Genomic DNA, 19,976 nt, shown 5'->3' with positions numbered 1-19,976 from the left:
CGCGCCCCCCATCCACACACATATCTATAGGAGCCGCACCCCACATCTATAGGCGCCGCGCCCGCCCCCCACCACATCTATAGGCGCCGCGGCCACCCACATCTATATACGCCGCGGCCACCCACATCTATATACGCCGCGGCCACCCACATCTATAGGCGCCGCGGCCACCCACATCTATATACGCCGCGGCCACCCACATCTATATACGCCGCGGCCACCCACATCTATATACGCCGCGGCCACCCACATCTATATACGCCGCGGCCACCCACATCTATATACGCCGCAGCCACCCACATCTATATACGCCGCGGCCACCCACATCTATATACGCCGCGGCCACCCACATCTATATACGCCACGGCCACCCACATCTATATACGCCGCGGCCACCCACATCTATATATCTCATGGCAATACAGTCACCCATGTTTGTGTGTATATATAAATATATATCTATCTCATGGTGATACAATCTATAATACATCTCCACTGCCCTTCCTGAATAGTAAAGGATTAACACTATATGGAGACCCGGGTGACAACTCTGGTTGGGGGAAGAATATGATGGCGGCCATATTGGTTGTCACTTTATAAAGAGCCATAACAAAGGGAAGGCAGGAGGGAGATCACACAGCCCTGGAACCATCACTGACCCCGGGGTTTTGTTATAATAAATTCTGGACGGTGAAGTGATGAGACGACACCGGCTGTCCGGAGTATGAGGGGAAATGATGACAGCCGGTGCCGGATAACGAGGACACACGGGGCCCCGGTACAGCCCGGCGCACACACACCCTGCCTCACCGATAAACACATAACACACCCCGCCCGGCCGGCAGAACACACAAACCGCCCGACAACACAGACAACCCAGCTCCGCAAATTACCGCTCAGCGTCTTCTCCCGCCACTTCCGGCCTCCTGTAACGTCAGAAACGCCAGACAACTTCACTTCCGTTTCCGGAAAGCGCGAGACGCCGACGCCATGACGTGACGCAGCACACCGCGAGGGGAGGGGGCGGGGCCTGAGGAGGATTATAATAATAACCTAGAGAAGCGGGCAAGACAAATGGCGGGAGACGCCACCTTTAGGGGGCGTGGTTACAGTACAGACATCAGTACTGCGTCTTTTGTTGGCCAAGCGGCCAATCAGAGCTGGGCTTTTTGAATGACCGAAGCAGTTGAAGAAAATGAAAGCAGAGCTTTGATTGGTCACCATGGGCAACAAAGAGGTTTAATTCGTTTTGCAATAAAATGGTTAACGAGGGCTTGTGGGGGAGTGTTTTTTGGAATAATTTTTTTTTTAAATTGTGTTTTTTTCATTTTTTTTTTTTTACTTTACAGGCTTAGTAGTGGAAGCTGTCTTATAGACAGATCCATTGCTTAGCGTTAGCCACAAAAACAGCTAGCGCTAACCCCCAATTACTACCCCGGTATCCACCGCCACAGGGGTGTCGGGAAGAGTCGGTACCAACAGGCACGGAGCGTCAAAAATGGCGCTCCTGTGGTAACAGGCTGCTGTTATTTAGGCTGGGGAAGACCAGTAACAATGGTTCTCGCCCACCCGGGGAATAACACACATATTTTGCATAAATAACACTCTCCCACAAGCCCTCGTTAACCATTTTATTAATTTTAAACAAAAATTAACAACAAAAAAAAAAACACTGGTCATCGACGTAGTCCACCGACGTACTCTGTTGCAAGACTACAACTCCCAGTATGACCTAACAGTGAGGACATGCAGAGAATTGTAGTCGCAATGGCTAGCGGGCCAGTGGTAGTTGTGGGCGGGTGGCCGGGTTGTGGAGCCTGTAATTTTATATTTCCCAGGCGGTGCCGTGATTGGTCACAACCTGCCCGCAACTACCACTGGCCCGCAAGCCATAGCGACTACAAATCCCTGCATGTCCTCACTGTTAGGGCATGCTGGGAGTTGCAGAACTTCAACTCCCAGCATGCCAGGACAGCCATTGGCCGGAGGGCCACAGGTAGAGACTACACTGCCTTAGTGTTTCCATAAGGACGAGTTCACACTGCATTTTTATCATTGCAGCATGTTACCTATGTAATGATTGTGAAGGTTTGTCAAAATACAGTTGTTTTTATGCAGCGGTCATATTATATGTGAATTTAGAAATAGCGCAATCCACACCGTGTCACAGCAGACGTAAGAAAATCACGTGATCGAATGGGATGATCAATAGTGCATCCTGATACCAGCGCGTACTATAATAGCAGCCACCACTGAAACAAGTCATTTCCCGAGATGTCTCTCCTCCTGGATCTTCCCCCATCAGCCATGGGTGTAAAGAGATAGACAGAGGGGTGTAAAGAGATAGACAGAGGGGTGTAAAGAGATAGACAGAGGGGTGTAAAGAGATAGACAGAGAGGTGTAAAAAGATAGACAGAGGGGTGTAAAGAGATAGACAGAGGGGTGTAAAGAGATAGACAGAGGGGTGTAAAGAGATAGACAGAGGGGTGTAAAAAGATAGACAGAGAGGTGTAAAGAGATAGACAGAGGGGTGTAAAGAGATAGACAGAGAGGTGTCAAGAGATAGACAGAGGGGTGTAAAGAGATAGATAGAGGGTGTAAAGAGATGGAATGTTGTAAAGCATCAGATGGAATAGTGTAAAGTGAAGAGGTATAAGGCATCAGGCAGAGGGGTATGAGGCGTCACATAAAGTTGTGTAAGGCTGGGTTCACACTACGATTTGTAACTACGGTTCCCGTATATGGCTGGGAGGAGGGGGCGGGGCTTAATCACGGCGCCCGCACTCAGCTGTATAGGAGAACCGTATTTAATGCATGTCTATGAGCCGACCAGAGTGAACCGCAGCCTCCGGTCGGCTGCTTTTTTGGCCGTATGCGGTTTCCCGACCGCAGAGAAAAACGTGGTCCCGTATACGGGAACCGTAGTTACAAATCGTAGTGTGAACCTAGCCTAATGTGTCAGACAGAAAGAGCCATATTGAGAGGTGTAAAACGTCAGATGGAGAGGTGTAGAGCGTCAAATGAAGAGGTGTAAATTGTCAGATGGAGAGGTGTAAAGCGTCAGATGGAGGGGTGTAAAGCGTCAGATGGAGAGGTGTAAAGCGTCAGATGGAGAGGTGTAAAGCGTCAGATGGAGGGTTGTAAATCGTCAGATGGAGAGGTGTAAAGCGTCAGATGAAGAGGTGTAAAGCGTCAGATGGAGAGGTGTAAAGCGTCAGATGGAGGGGTGTAAAGCGTCAGATGGAGAGGAGTAAAGCGTCAGATGGAGGGGTGTAAAGCGTCAGATGGAGAGGCGTAAAGCGTCAGATGGAGAGGCGTAAAGCGTCAGATGGAGAGGTATAAAGCATCAGATGGAGAGGTGTAAAGCGTCAGATGGAGAGGTGTAAAGCGTCAGATGGAGAGGTGTAATTCATTAGATGGAGAGGTGTAAAGCATCACATGGAAATGTGCAAATCTTCAGATGAAGAGGTGTAAATCGTCAGATGGAGAGGCGTAAAGCGTCAGATGGAGAGGTATAAAGCGTCAGATGGAGGGGTGTAAAGCCTCAGATGGAGAGGTGTAAAGCGTCAGATGGAGAGGTGTAAATCATCAGATGGAGAGGTGTAAAGCGTCAGATGGAGGGGTGTAAATCGTCAGATGGAGAGGTGTAAAGCGTCAGATGGAGAGGTGTAAAGCGTCAGATGGAGGGGTGTAAAGCGTCAAATGGAGAGGTGTAAATCGTCAGATGGAGAGGTGTAAATCGTCAGATGGAGAGGTGTAAAGCGTCAGATGGAGAGGTGTAAAGCGTCAGATGGAGGGGTGTAAAGTGTCAGATGGAGGGGTGTAAAGCGTCAGATGGAGAGGCGTAAAGCGTCAGATGGAGAGGCGTAAAGCGTCAGATGGAGAGGCATAAAGCGTCAGATGGAGAGGTGTAAAGCGTCAGATGGAGAGGTGTAAAGCGTCAGATGGAGAGGCGTAATTCATTAGATGGAGAGGTGTAAAGCATCACATGGAAATGTGTAAATCTTCAGATGAAGAGGTGTAAATCGTCAGATGGAGAGGCGTAAAGCATCAGATGGAGAGGTGTAAAGCGTCAGATGGAGGGGTGTAAAGCGTCAGATGGAGAGGTGTAAAGCGTCAGATGGAGAGGTGTAAAGCGTCAGATGGAGAGGTGTAAAGCCTCAGATGGAGAGGTGTAAATCATCAGATGGAGAGGTGTAAAGCGTCAGATGGAGAGGTATAAAGTGTCAGATGGAGAGGTGTAAAGAGTCAGATGGAGAGGTGTAAAGCGTCAGATGGAGAGGTGTAAAGCGTCAGATGGAGAGGTGTAAAGAGTCAGATGGAGGGGTGTAAAGCGTCAGATGGAGAGGTGTAAAGCGTCAGATGGAGAGGTGTAAAGCGTCAGATGGAGAGGTGTAAAGCGTCAGATGGAGAGGTGTAAATCATCAGATGGAGAGGTGTAAAGCGTCAGATGGAGAGGTGTAAAGCGTCAGATGGAGAGGTGTAAATCATCAGATGGAGAGGTGTAAAGCGTCAGATGGAGAGGTGTAAAGCATCAGATGGAGAGGTGTAAAGCGTCAGATGGAGAGGTGTAAATCGTCAGATGGAGAGGTGTAAAGTGTCAGATGGAGAGGTGTAAAGCGTCAGATGGAGAGGTGTAAAGCGTCAGATGGAGGGGTGTAAAGCGTCAGATGGAGAGGCGTAAAGCATCAGATGGAGAGGCGTAAAGCGTCAGATGGAGAGGCATAAAGCGTCAGATGGAGAGGTGTAAAGCGTCAGATGGAGAGGTGTAAAGCGTCAGATGGAGAGGCGTAATTCATTTGATGGAGAGGTGTAAAGCTTCACATGGAAATGTGTAAATCTTCAGATGAAGAGGTGTAAATTGTCAGATGGAGAGGCGTAAAGCGTCAGATGGAGAGGTGTAAAGCGTCAGATGGAGGGGTGTAAAGCGTCAGATGGAGAGGTGTAAAGCGTCAGATGGAGAGGTGTAAAGCGTCAGATGGAGAGGTGTAAAGCCTCAGATGGAGAGGTGTAAATCATCAGTAGTGTTGCTCGCGAATATTCGCAATTCGAATATTATTCGCGAATATCGCATATTCGCGAATTCGTGAATTTTGCGAATATAGCGCTATATATTCGTAATTACGAATATTCGTATTTTTTTTTTTTTTTTTTTTCACAGTACACATCACAGTGATCATCCCTCTCTGCTTCCAGCTTGTGTGGTGTAAAGAAGGATCTAATACTACTGTGTGAGACTGTCGCGCGAAAATTCGCATATGCGAATATTAGCATATGCTAATTTTCGCATATGCGAAGTTTCGCATACGCGAATTTTGTATATGCTAATTTTCACATATGTTAATTTTCGCATTCGCGTATTTTCGCATATGCGAAAATAAAACGAGAATATAACGAATATGCGAATATTCGCGAATATATGACGAATATTCGTCCATATATTCACGAATATTCGCGAATTCGAATATTGCCTATGCCGCTCAACACTAATCATCAGATGGAGAGGTGTAAAGCGTCAGATGGAGAGGTATAAAGTGTCAGATGGAGAGGTGTAAAGAGTCAGATGGAGAGGTGTAAAGCGTCAGATGGAGAGGTGTAAAGCGTCAGATGGAGAGGTGTAAAGCGTCAGATGGAGAGGTGTAAAGCGTCAGATGGAGGGGTGTAAAGCGTCAGATGGAGAGGTGTAAAGCGTCAGATGGAGGGGTGTAAAGCGTCAGATGGAGAGGTGTAAAGCGTCAGATGGAGAGGTGTAAATCATCAGATGGAGAGGTGTAAAGCGTCAGATGGAGAGGTGTAAAGCATCAGATGGAGGGGTGTAAATCATCAGATGGAGGGGTGTAAAGCATCAGATGGAGAGGTGTAAGCGTCAGATGGAGAGGTGTAAAGCGTCAGATGGAGAGGTGTAAATCATCAGATGGAGAGGTGTAAAGCGTCAAATGGAGAGGTATAAAGCGTCAGATGGAGAGGTGTAAAGCGTCAGATGGAGGGGTGTAAAGCGTCAGATGGAGGGGTGTTAATTGTCAGATGGAGTGGTGTAAAGCGTCAGATGGAGAGGTGTAAAGAATCAGATGGAGTGTAAAGCGTCAGATGGAGAGGTGTAAAGCGTCAGATGGAGAGGTATAAAGCGTCAGATGGAGGGGTGTAAAGCATCAGATGGAGGGGTGTTAATTATCAGATGGAGGGGTGTAAATCATTAGATGGAGAGGTGTTAATTATCAGATGGAGGGGTGTAAATCATTAGATGGAGAGGTGTAAAGCGTCAGATGGAGAGGTGTTAATCGTCAGATGGAGAGGTGTTAATCGTCAGATGGAGAGGTGTAAAGCGTCAGATGGAGGGGTGTAAAGCGTCAGATGGAGAGGTGTTAATTGTCAGATGGAGAGGTGTAAAGCGTCAGATGGAGAGGTGTAAAGCGTCAGATGGAGAGGTGTAAAGCGTCAGATGGAGGGGTGTAAATCATTAGATGGAGAGGTGTTAATCGTCAGATGGAGAGGTGTTAATCGTCAGATGGAGAGGTGTAAAGCCTCAGATGGAGGGGTGTAAATCATTAGATGGAGAGGTGTAAAGCGTCAGATGGAGAGGTGTAAAGCGTCAGATGGAGAGGTGTTAATCGTCAGATGGAGAGGTGTTAATCGTCAGATGGAGAGGTGTAAAGCGTCAGATGGAGGGGTGTAAAGCGTCAGATGGAGAGGTGTTAATTGTCAGATGGAGAGGTGTAAAGCGTCAGATGGAGAGGTGTAAAGCGTCAGATGGAGAGGTGTAAAGCGTCAGATGGAGGGGTGTAAATCATTAGATGGAGAGGTGTTAATCGTCAGATGGAGAGGTGTTAATCGTCAGATGGAGAGGTGTAAAGCCTCAGATGGAGGGGTGTAAATCATTAGATGGAGAGGTGTAAAGCGTCAGATGGAGAGGTGTTAATCGTCAGATGGAGGGGTGTAAAGTATCAGACAGGAGTCTGTAATGCACCAAACAGGCGTGTGAGGTTGGTGTAAGGGTATATTCACCCTGCGCAAGCGGAGATTCCATTAGGCAGTCACCGACGAAAATACTTCGGCGGTAGGACCGCAGGGCACTGTAAGGTCACCACTGACTGCTATGCAGTACTCGTGGAATCCCGAGCAAAGAATGAACATGTTCTTTGTCCGCCGCTGAAATTCCAGTGTGAACGGGTCTCATGGAAGACCCATGAACACTGATGGTACTGTTCACTGCGCAGAATTCTGCTTGCGGAATTCCGCAGTGTGAACATACCCAAAGTGTCAGAAGGAATGGTGTAAAAAGTCAGATGGATGCGTGTAAAGCATCAGAAGGAGGTGTGTAAAGCGTCACACAGAAGGGTGTATGGTGCCAGATCGAGGGTGTAAAGTGTCATATGGAATGTAGTAAAGAGTCAGATGAAGGACTGTAAAGTGCCTGACGGAGGGGTGCAATGTGCTGGGGTGGGGTGGGGGGGAGTAAAGTGTCAGATGAAGGGGTGTAAAGCACCAGATGGAAGGGGGTGTAAAGAGTCAGATGAAATGGTGTAAAGCCAAAACCAGACGACTCTGGAGCAGAGGAGATGTGTTCTGTGCAGTGATGAATAACACTTCTCTATCTGACGTCTGATGGACAAGTCTGGGTTTGGTAAATGCCGGGAGAACGTTACCTGCCTGACTGCATTGTGCCAGCTGTAAGGTTTGGGGGAGAAGGGATAATGCTATGGGGCTCCTTAGAGGTAACCCTAGACCTCTTCGTTCCAGTAAAGCAAAATCTTAAAGGGGTATTCTGGAGTTCAGACAAAACTTAAAAGAAGGTTGCAGGGTCATTAGACACAGAGCAACAGTGTATCACTCCTCCATCCTACAACCAATAACAACTCAGCATTCATTTTCCTTAAGCAGTTGAATTACATTGCATCGCCTACAGAACTTTAAAAGGAAGTCAGATTTTGTATACTGGACTTACCCCCTATTCACATTTCATTATGTCAATGTCTACAGGATATAACTCAGGATCAGTACAGGATAAGTAATGTAATGTATGTACACAGTGACCTCACCAGCAGAATAGTGAGTACAGCTCTGGAGTCTGGCCACTAGAGGGAGCATCTTCCTGTTTGGGCTTTCTGTGAGCGTTTGGTGTGCTCGACCTTGAGAGTGATCCACCTCTCTCCCAGGAGCGACCTTCCTTTCCCCAGAAGGAGGGTTCGTTTCCTGGTATGAGCGAGGAGCGGAGAACCCCAACACCTGCCCCCCGAAGTAGGTCCGCGGGGGGCAGGGGGAGCCAGCGACCAGTTGCAGAGGGACCAGCATCAGGAACTGCACCAGATGTCTCTGGGTTAAGGCGCTCTGCCAGGAGATGCAGCGATGTATCTCCAGCACCTCCTGACCCCATGGAGACGAAGAGTAGCCGCAAGGCTGCTCCAACAAAAGGTACTACAGGTACTATGGACTGTGATACTCCTCCTGGAGCAAAGCCAAATGCCCATGGAGGTGTGGAGGAGGATTGGGCAATGCCCAGGGCCCAGGAGCCTGGAACCACCTATGGATCCCGTGTTGCAGAGATACTTCAGGGATATAAAGAAGCAAGGAGCAGCTTGTATAGGCTCCAGGAGGAGGTACAGGAGGCAAAAGCCTTAATGGAAACCGCGTCAAAACGCCAGAAGGCTGAGCTGTCAGCAAGGATTAAACAGCTTAAAACCAGCATCAGCAATCTAAAGAAAAGGAAAACTTTTATTTTGGAGAACAGCGGGCCATTTAAAGAAAAGCTTCAGAATGAAGATCGCTTTGCAGAAAAGGAGAGGGAGAAGCAAAGAAAGCTGAGGGGGCTTCAGCCACGGGTGGAGGAGGAAGGAGACGTTGCGGAGGCCGATAATGTTGAGCCAAATCCACCCGGGGGTCTGCAACATCTCACCCCATACAGTGGGCTCCCTGCAGGGCAAGTGGCAATGTCATCTGGCTGCGGCCCTGGCGGTTCGGGGGATGAGAGTAGCACCAGTCACCAGGGAGGGGCGCTGATGGCCCAGATCCAGCTCCTGGAGTCCCCAGGTCTCCTCCAGGACTTCACATTTGGACATGAGTTACCAGAGGAGGCACCTGGGGGAAGGAAAAAGAAGAAGTCAAAGAAGACCAAGCTCCAGGAGCAGGTAACATTTGTATATACCCCCCTCCCTGAACCCCCCGGACTGGCCGCAGGGTCAGCTCACTGTGTGAACCCCATTTCTCAGCCCAGCCTGAGTTCTGCTGTGGACTCAGTGCAGGAGAGTGGGGAGAGTATGGAGTCTAGTGTGGCGGTGAGCTCCATAGCTGTTTGCAGTAACAGTGGTGGAGCAGACAGTGTATCGGCTGTGAGGTCGGACAGTGATATTCACCCAGCGATGGGCAGTAAAGGCTCTGGCACATTGGGTTGCTCCCTAACGGGAGGGGGGGGGCGATTTTGTGCCAGAGTCGGCTGCGGGAGCTCCGGTGGCTCTGAGCGTTGGCACTGCTGTTCCTTTGGAGCAGCGGTGTCGTCGTGGAGGAGCTGCCGGGGCTAAGATGTCTTCGCCTCCCAGAAAGACTGGACTTAAACCCCTATTTTGTATTGGCGCCGCTGATCCAGATCAGCGGCGCCCAGGAGCAGGCGGAGGGTACCAATAAAAACAGGGATGGGGCCGCTAATAAGCAGGCTAGGCAGGCTTCCCGGTCCTTGTATAAGGGACCGGTGACCTGTCCTGTGGTGGTGGCTCCAGCTCTGGTACCCAGTGATGCTGATGGTACAAAATCTGCACCAGAACGCACCGGTCCAGCCAGTATGAGTGAGAAAGTTAATGTAATAGTGAATGAAGGAGTGAATGTATCTGTTAATAATCTGTCTGGGGCTTTGAATGGTGGTTTAGGCTGTAGCACGGGTGGAGGTATGGGGGGGCACATTAGCTAAAACATGTGACAATGGTTTGGGTATGGATTATGTGGAGGAGGGTGGTGAAGGGGCGCAGATTAGTGGTAGGGATGTAGGGCCTAGTCCAGTTGCACCCCCAGCGGTGGCAGCACCGGTAGCAGCTACGCAAATGTCACCGCTGGGGGGAGGGGGGCACCTTCCTCGTCCTCTGGCTCTGGGGAGAGCAGTTTGCAGCAGCGTCTCCTGGGGGCCTTAAGGAGAGGGGAGAGATCGATCAATGTAGAGGGTAGGGAGGTTGATCTATCCTTCTGGATAGAGAGACATGGTCTTTCAGCCTTCCGAGAGGAAAGAGGGGGGGATAATGTGTGGTCCCTCCCTACAGCCGGGCCAGGTGGTCTCCGTAGGAATGTGGTCCGGCTGAGGTGGAGAGGCAGTGATACATGTCCTCCAAGAGCTAAAGTTGTTGAGCTTCTGCTGAAGTTGGGCTTTAAGGCAGCTGACATCTATGCCTTGATACATCCTTATGGTACCCCTGAGTTCGATATCAGCTTTGTTCGGCCGGAGGGGCTTGAGCTCTTCTGGTCGAATTATGAGTTGGTAAAGAACGAACCCGGCTGGCGAGACTTTGCCATTCAGGCGGTGTCTCGCCAAAATAATGTCAAGAAAGTGACCGTTTTAACCCGTAACGAATCACTCTCTTGTATTGACATCATGACGTGGCTAGGTCGGTATGGAGAGGTGGTGGAGGTCCCAAAAAAGAACAGGGATGAATATGGCATCTGGTCAGGGGCCTGGACGTTTATGGTGAAACTGAGGCGTTCAGGAAACACAGTTACCCATTTACCATCTGCGACCTTCCTCGGAAGAGATCGTATCCAGATCTTCTACCAGGGTCAGCCGAAGCTCTGTCACAGATGTGGTGACCCCACACATTTTAGTGCCAATTGCACTGTGCAGAAGTGCACTCTGTGTGGGGAAATAGGTCATCTCGCTGCATCTTGTGCGGAGATTAGGTGTCACCTGTGTGGTGACTTAGGTCACCCATTCAGTCGCTGCCCTCGTTCCTTTGTCAACGCGGTTGTTGCCCCGGTGGGAGTAAGCCTTGAGGTGGATTCTGCTGGGGCGATGGCCGTCGGGGATGAAGGGGTGCAGGGGCCAGGGAAGAAAAGTGAGCAGAAGACGCCTGCCCAACTGAGGCGTCTCAAGAAGCGCCAAAGGGATAGGGAGATTCAGGACTCACAGGAGCATCAACCAACTGGGGTGACTCCTGATCCTGTCCCTGCGGCCAGTCTTACTGCTGAGGCCCTGGGGGATAGTGAACTGGATGAGGAGATTGGGAGGATCCACAAAGAGGGGGATGCTGTCTCCTCACTGTCCTCCCATGGTGAGAGCGCGGATGAGGACAGTGGGGGATGGGCAGAAACAAAGCGGGGTACTCGGAGGAATAAAAAAAGAGGAGATGTAATATCTTCTCCCACCCGCCAGATGCCAAAGGAAGGTACAACTGATCTCCCTCTGATTGGTCTCTCCAACCGGTTCCGAGCTCTCCGCGACATTTCCTCTTCGGAGGGGGAGGGGGCGGTGGGTGAGGTTCCGGATGTTGCGGGGGGGCTCACAGGAGACGCTGAGTCCTCTCTCCCTGGGGAATCTATGTCTTCAGGGGGGGAGACTGGCCCAGAGTCAGGGGACGAGGAAAAAGTATATAATGGGAAAATGGACACATCCATCTCACTAAAAAGGGGTAAACCATCATCTGATGAGGAGGGTGGTGGGGTGGATGGGAAGGATGGTGGGAAAAAGAAAGCTGTCTAACTCAATCACCCTCGATGGCGGCACCCTCTCCGTTGACTCTGGCATCCATTAATGTTGCCAGCATTAAGTCAGATACAGCTCGATTTGCGGCCTATGATTTTTTTGCCCATATTAATGCTGATATTTTATTTTTGCAGGAGACCAGGCTAACAGATATGTCATCTATCTACAAGGCTAAAAGAGAGTGGAGGAATGGGCCCTCCTACTGGTCTCTTGGGGCCGAGCCGTATAGCGGAGTGGCGGTCCTTTTTACCGCAGCGGTAGAATGCCGACGGGTTATCGAGTTAGAAATGGGGAGGTGCCTGATCTTAGATGTCCTCATGAAGGGACAAGAACTTCGCCTTATTAACATCTATGGCCCACAGTCTAAGTGGGACCGGAAGTGTCTCTTTATGAGGATCAAGCCCTATCTTTTTACAAGTCGGCAGGTGGTCTTTGGAGGGGACTTCAATGCTGTCACGAGGCCCCAAGACAGGGGAGGTTCCAGAGACAAGCTGACTTATGATAGCGTCGCCCTTAATAGCATAGCATGTGAGGCTCGCCTGGTGGATGTCCACATCCGGTACACCCCAGGCCACGCGGGATTCACCTATCATAGGGGTAGTTGTAGGTCTAGGATAGACAGGTTTTATTTGAAGGAGGAAGCCGTCTCTTCAGCAGTGTCTGTTGTTGAGGTGGAGTTCTCCGATCACTGTTTAATTTTGTTTTCTCTGAATGTCACAGAGACCCCCCGGATGGGCAGAGGCTATTGGAAGCTGAATTCGTCTCTCTTGGAAGAAGCGGAGATAAGACAGTCCTTTGAGGATTTTCTTCAGAGCCAGGTACCATTGCTGGGCCTTTGTAGCAGTAAGTCAGAGTGGTGGGAGATCTTCAAGAAAAGGGTTGCAACATTCTTCCGCCAGCTCTCGGGCCTCAGAAGCCTAAACAGGTACCGTTTGTACCAGGGCCTGAGGAAGAAACTTGAGAACCTTGTCTCGACTGGAGGTAGTCGTGATGATATCTCCAGAGTGAAGTCCTTGCTGATGAAGTGCCAGTACGACAGACACGCATCTTTGGTTTTTGAGAGGGATTACGGAAAGTACCGCTCGCCCGACCCTTACAGAAACTGCAAGATGTCAGTGAATAGTAAAATAGTCTCAGGACTGATTGATAGTACGGGATCCTTGAAAAGGTCCAGATCAGGGATCCTGGAGGTCGTCAGATCCTTCTACTCGCACCTCTTGGGAAGGAAGGATCTAGATCGAGATAAGGTATCAGTTTTCTTGGCTGAAACCATCCCTGAACCAGGAGTAGACCCCTCTCTTGACGTTTTGACAGAGATGATCCGGGAAGAGGAAGTCAGGATGGCGATTGATGGGCTTGCCCTCAAGAAGTCACCCGGTCCGGATGGCTTAACATCTGAGTTCTACAAGACCTTTAAGGACACTTTGGTTCCCCTCTTGACTGCGGTTTTTAATGAGTGTCTATCCTCGGGCACTCTGCCAAAGACAATGAGGAGGTCAGCGCTGATCATCTTGTCAAAGGGTAAAGACCCGTCCCACATTGAGAATTGGCGTCCCATAGCTCTTCTCAATGCGGACAGAAAGATCTTGGCAAAAGTGCTGTTTAACCGGCTGGTGGAGTTTGCACCCCGGCTCCTTTCGGGGGCTCAGCATTGCTCTGTTCCGGGCCGCAGTACATTTAGTGCTGTGCTCAGTGTCCGGGAGGCTGTGGAGCAGGGTAGGGCTGGCCACTGGAAGGGGTACTTGCTGTCCTTGGATCAGGCAAAAGCGTTTGATCGGGTTAACCATGAGTACCTCTGGTCTGTTCTTCTGAGATATGGCCTGCCGGGGGGGTTTGTTGATTGGCTTAAGACCTTGTATGCAGGGGCAGAGAGTTTCCCGCTTGTGAATGGTTGGATTGGTCGCTCCTTTGAGGTTGGATCTGGTGTCCGTCAGGGTTGTCCTTTAAGCCCTTTGCTGTACGTGTTTGCAATTGATCCTTTCCCTAGGAGGATTGATTGTGGACCGTTGGCGGGGGTGAGAATGGACCTGGCGGTGCCGGATTCGGCTCTGAGGGCGGTAGCATATGCTGATGATGTCACTGTGTTTGTCTCCTCACAAGAGGAGGTCAGATGGGTGATGTCAGAGGTGGACCGCTACTCGGAGGCATCCGGGTCCAAGATCAACCAGGATAAGTGTGAGAGTCTCTGGCTGGGAGGGGGAGATCCTAGTTTTGATCTCCCGGACGCCCTTCCAGAGCCCCAGGAATCTGCAAAAGTTCTCGGCATTGAATTTGGCCAAGGGGATTACCCCAAACAAAACTGGGACAGCAGGCTTAAGATCGCCGCTCAGAAGGTGGATCAGTGGAAGGGTTGGTCTTTGACCCTCCGGGAAAGGGTTAACCTGATCAAAACATTCCTGCTCCCTTTGTTGATATATCTGGGCAGTGTATGTATGTTGCCAGAACCTCTCTGGACCCGGGTCTACAGTGTGTTCTTCCAAATGTTATGGGGGAATAGACTGAACCTAGTGAAGAGGGAGGTTACTTACCGTACGAGGAGACTAGGGGGGTTGTGTATGGTCAACCCCGTGGTATTCCTAGTGAATACCTTTCTTAAGACCAATATAGCAAACCTCTGGTCAGAGAGGGCTCCTCCGTGGGTATCCTCCTGTAGGGGATGGTTTCGGCCTTTCTTCCAGGAATGGGAGACAGGAGGGCAAGTGAAGGATCTTCGCACACCACACGGGCATCTCCCGGCTTATGCTACCCCGGTTCTGAAGGTTATTCGTCGGTGGGGTCTGGGGATGGGGGAGATTAGGACTCTGTCGAGGAAATTCCTTGACAAGGGGGTCCTGTCTTCCCATTTCCAGAGGCCATTGGCGCTCAAGGACTGCCCAAGTCAGGATCTGGAGGAGGGTTTAGAGCTTTTGAATTCTATCAGGATCCCCTTGAAGTTTTGGGACTTGACTTGGCGCTGCTTCCATGGGAAACTGTGTGTGAGGGACAATCTGAAGTGCAGGAGCTCTGATGACCGGGGATGTCCCCGCGAAGAGTGTGGAGGCATGCTGGAAAGCATGGAGCATTTTCTGCTTTATTGTCCCTTTAACACAGAGGTTTACACCAGGGTGGGCGCTTCCATTGGTTGGCCTCGACTGGCCAGTCTCTCCTATGCAGAATGGGCCTATGGGGCATTCAGAAACCTTGGAGGCTGGGACCGGTGCACTTTATTCCTAGTCAGCTCAGTGATCAGGTACTACACGTGGAATGCACGGTGTTTAGTGTCAACGCAGCGTAAAATCCTCCCTGTGGATGTGGTGGTTAGGAACATTCTCGGTGACCTGGTGAAGGTGCGTTCTCTGGAGTACGAGAGGCTGGGTGCTGGCAGGGCCTCTCGTCTGTGGAGGGGCTCTGCCTTTAAAGTGCCTTAGCCCGTTGTCTCCCCCTGGTGGTGGGCTGATGCTGGCACATTAGTCTTTTTGTTTTGAGCAGTTGGTTTATGGTAATATAGGGCTTGCAGGCGCTGAACTTGAGCTTTAGGGGTTTGTTGTTTGGCTTATAGTGTTATATGTATTTGTTATTGTATTTATTGTTGTAGTCTATTTGTATACTTATGTATTGTATATATTGTTAGTCTGTGTATATTTTATGTAATGTATATACTGTATATATTGTGTGATGCCACCTGGGGTTTGGGTTTAGTTTAGGTTGGGTGGTGGGTTAAAAGGGGGGAGGGGGTTTGTATGGGACTTTTATATATACAGAAAATCCTGGACTGGTTCATGGACGTCTGGTAACATGTACTGGGGGCATGGGATGTGGGACCAGCTCAGGGCCAAAAAAAAATAAAAATAAACAAAAAAAAAAAAAGTGGTGTTATTTTGTTTGTGTTGGTTTTTTATTATTTTGTATATATTATTATTGTTGTTGTTGTTATTCTTTTTGGTACATTATTGGTATTGGGTTTTTGGTATTGCAACTGGGCTAGGAAATTCACATTTAGTATTAGTGTATATTAGTGTATATAGTTTATTAGTATGGCATGGGTATAATGGGTATTATAGGAATCTGTCTTTTGTAAATAATGTATATATTTGTTTGTGTGCAGGAATGAGTGTGGGGTGGACCGGTGTTGTATTTTATGCTATGGTGTTTGGTTTTACGATTCGCTATATTGATATGTTCTGTCGGATATGGTATGTTTATGTTTTGTAATTTTTTTATTGTTATGTTTGAAATTTTAATAAAAGATCTACAGGATATAACTCAGGATCAGTACAGGATAAGTAATGTAATGTATGTACACAGTGATCTCACCAGCAGAATAGTGAGTACAGCTCTGGAGTATAATACAGGATATAACTCAGGATCAGTACAGGATAAGTAATGTAATGTATGTACACTGTGACCTCACCAGCAGAATAGTGAGTACAGCTCTGGAGTATAATACAGGATATAACTCAGGATCAGTACAGGATAAGTAATGTAATGTATGTACACAGTGACCTCACCAGCAGAATAGTGAGTACAGCTCTGGAGTATAATACAGGATATAACTCAGGATCAGTACAGGATAAGTAATGTAATGTAAGTACACAGTGATCTCACCAGCAGAATAGTGAGTACAGCTCTGGAGTATAATACAGGATATAACTCAGGATCAGTACAGGATAAGTAATGTAATGTATGTACACAGTGACCCCACCAGCAGAATAGTGAGTACAACTCTGGTGTATAATACAGGATATAACTCAGGATCAGTACAGGATAAGTAATGTAATGTATGTACACAGTGACCTCACCAGCAGAATAGTGAGTACAGCTCTGGAGTATAATACAGGATATAATTTAGGATCACTACAGGATAAGTAATGTAATGTATGTACACAGTGACCTCACCAGCAGAATAGTGAGTACAGCTCTGGAGTATAATACAGGATATAACTCAGGATCAGTACAGGATAAGTAATGTAATGTATGTGCACAGTGACCAGCAGAATAGTGAGTACAGCTCTGGAGTATAATACAGGATATAACTCAGGATCAGTACAGGATAAGTAATGTAATGTATGTACACAGTGACCCCACCAGCAGAATAGTGAGTACAGCTCTGGAGTATAATACAGGATATAACTCAGGATCAGTACAGGATAAGTAATGTAATGTATGTACACAGTGACCCCACCAGCAGAATAGTGAGTACAGCTCTGGAGTATAATACAGGATATAACTCAGGATCACTACAGGATAAGTAATGTAATGTATGTACACAGTAAACTCACCAGCAGAATAGTGAGTACAGCTCTGGAGTATAATACAGGATATAAATTGAGATTTTCCTAGCTTGTGACGGAAAATATTAGTTATATGAAGACAGGAGGCGAGAGTATCTTATGCATTAATCTTTCTTTATTAATGGCCATAGCAGAAAACTATATTTCTTTATATAATTCAAACAGAAAAAAACTTTTCTTCTTTGAAAACGATGAAACAGACTACATATCCCAGCAGACCCTGCAACCCTGATAGCCACTCCTATCCCAGTGACTCTATATAAAGGACTGACTTAGTAACACTCCTCCTCTTTCTTGAAGCGAAGTGCAGACTCCTAAGAATCACGAACTCCATGTAGATCTCGGTACCGCAACTCGATTCTTCGGCCAGCCGGCCAAACACCTTCCGACCCTGGAGCCATAACATGGACTTGTGGAACCTTGCCACCAACGACACTCCAACAGGGATGTCCTGAAGTCAAACTTCGTCCCAACGGGGACTCAGGAACCAATAGATTATCCGCAAACAGGAATTCTTCACCGTAGTTCAATACCCTGTAGAAAAAGAGAAGAAAACTCGTAACAGGGTGGGTCGGGAGGGAAGATACTCGCCTCCTGTCTTCATATAACTAATATTTTCCGTCACAAGCTAGGAAAATCTCGATTTATATATCAGACAGGAGGCTCATATCTTATGCAAGTTTAAAGCTGCACCATAAAATAGACATCAAATTTAAGAATGATTCAGATCAGAGGACAGACATAGAGACATGATCCTCCGGTCTAAAGTAAAATTGACGAAAGGTCGACTCTGAAGACCAATCTGCTGCCAATAGAAGGTCTGACAGCGAACCCCCTGAAGTAACCACTTTTGTGGCCATAGCCCCCCTAGTAGAGTGGGCGCCAAAAAGGGAAATATCAATCCCTGACATTTCCATCACTGATCTCACCAATCTGGCCAGAGTGGCCGAGGAGACTGGATGGTGTGGTTGGACATATGAAACAAGTAATTGGGAATAGTCGCAGGAACGCAAAGGCGCCGTGCGCCTTTCGTATGCCTGAAGGCATCGGACGACACAAAGTCGTGGATGCGACGGAAAAAAGGGGTAGAAAACCAAGTGCAATCTGGTTTTGGTCCTACGAACCACTGAGAAATTAACCCCTTCTGGAGAAAATTGTCGCCTACAAACATCGAGGGCTCTCACATCTGATACCCTTTTAATGGAAACCAGACACAATAGAGTCGTGAGCTTGAAGGATAAAACCTTCAAGGAAAGAGAATCATTGTCTTCCCATGAGGAAAACATCTGTAACACTTTTTTCAACGTCCCAAGTGGTCTGATAACGCGGTCGCGGAGGGCGCTTACATTTTACGCCGCGTAGGAGACGGCACACCAAAGGATGTTTGCCTACAGGCAAAGAGTCCACCGGAGAATGGTATGCCTCCAGCTGTAAAAGCGGAATAACTGTCGGTTGAGGCGTGAGGCGAAAAGATCCGTGTGGAACGAACCCCAGAGACCCTGTAGCGTTAGAAACAGATCGTTCCAGCGTCCAGTCGCTGGAATCTGTAAGGTATCGGGAATTCCAGTCTGCCACGGAGTAGGACACACCTGGAATATACTCCGCTATCGGAATAATGTCGCGAGAAAGGCAGAAATGCCAAAATTCGGACGCGATGTCCGCTAACATTTTGGATTTCGTGCCCCCTAGGCGGTTGATGTATTGCACCGCCGCCACATTGTCCATGCGTAGTAATACGCAACAGTTGGAACTCAGAGAGGAAGCTCCTGATGGCGAAAAAGGCCACCAGGAGTTCCAATGCATTGATATGGAGGGAAGATTCTTCGACGGACCATGTCCCTCCTGTGGTGGAGTGGCCACACCGGGCCCCCCAGCCTTGTCGGCTCGCATCCCACTCCAAGACGACGTCCGGGCTGGAATTGAAGTTCGCCTTGCCGTTCCATTCGACGGCATGCCGAAGCCACCACCGTAACTCTTCCTCCGATTCCGGACAAAGAGTGACCTCGTCTGCGTAACGCAGACTCTGCCGTAAGTGTAGGGCCTTGAGGCGTTGCAGAGCCCGATAATGAAGCGGGGCCGGAAAAATTGCCTGAATGGAGGCCGCTAGCAGACCGATTATACGTGAGATCACTCTCAACGATACTCGGCCTTTTCGCAAGACCGTCCTGATTTCCTTGCGAATCAAGGCCAGTTTGGACTTGGGTAAACGTAGTACCGCCTGTCTGGTGTCCCCTAAGAACCCCAAAAACTCCATCTCCTGAGCTGGAGAGAGCACTGACTTTTTGTGGTTGATGAGGAAACCTAGGTCCTCCAGTAATGTCACTGTCCACAGTTTGTGCAGACTGGCTTGCTCTCTGGAACGTGCCATGATTAGTAAGTCGTCCAGATATATTATCAGGCGTACGCCTCTGCATCGCAATGCGGCTACGACGGGCTTCATTATCTTGGTGAAGCACCATGGAGCTGATGAAAGACCGAAGGGGAGGCAAGTAAATTGCCACATTCTGTCCCTCCATAGAAATCCTAGAAATTGCTGAGAGGCAGGATGCATGGGAATTGTTAGGTATGCATCCTTTAGGTCTATCTTGACCAGCCAGTCTCCCGGGATCAGAAGGTCTCGCAGTAAGTGGATCCCCTCCATTTTGAAGTGACGATACGTCACATGTTGGTTTAACTGTCTTAAGTTTATCACCGGTCGATAACCTCCGTCTTTCTTCTTGACTAAGAAGAGAGTGCTTACGAACCCGGGTGACCAGGGGTCGACTTCTACTACCGCCTGTTTTGATATGAGTTCTTCTAGTTCCAAGTCTATGAGGCGTACATTTGGAGGAGAAAAATGAATGGGATGCGGTCTGATGTTCATGACCGGTTGAGAGAGGAAATCTGTGTGATAGCCCGTTACCGCTGCTAGTATCCACGCGTCTGCTGTAATCGTGGACCAGACGTGGGTAAAATACTGCAGCCTGCCCCCCAAAAGGTATGTGTGTGTGGTAATGTGGCATCATACTCACCAGTGGACGGACGAGATCTAGGG

General features: G+C 48.7%; 1 protein-coding gene across 1 annotated transcript in view; it reads right to left on the bottom strand.

Moving 5' to 3' along the window:
* Nucleotides 1-1,030, bottom strand: part of DAXX (death domain associated protein) — a 28,074-nt gene extending 27,044 nt beyond the window's left edge. Inside the window, exon 1 of the mRNA XM_056539498.1 lies at nt 894-1,030. The gene's annotated coding sequence lies outside the window, so the exon portion shown is untranslated. The remainder of the gene's footprint in view (nt 1-893) is intronic.
* Nucleotides 1,031-19,976: the final 18,946 nt, after the last annotated feature.

The sequence above is a fragment of the Hyla sarda genome, chromosome 9, assembly GCF_029499605.1.
Source record: "Hyla sarda isolate aHylSar1 chromosome 9, aHylSar1.hap1, whole genome shotgun sequence".
In the NCBI taxonomy this organism is placed as follows: domain Eukaryota; kingdom Metazoa; phylum Chordata; class Amphibia; order Anura; family Hylidae; genus Hyla; species Hyla sarda.
The sequence above is the reverse complement of the archived record's forward strand: the minus strand, read 5'-3'. Positions and strand labels throughout refer to the sequence as shown.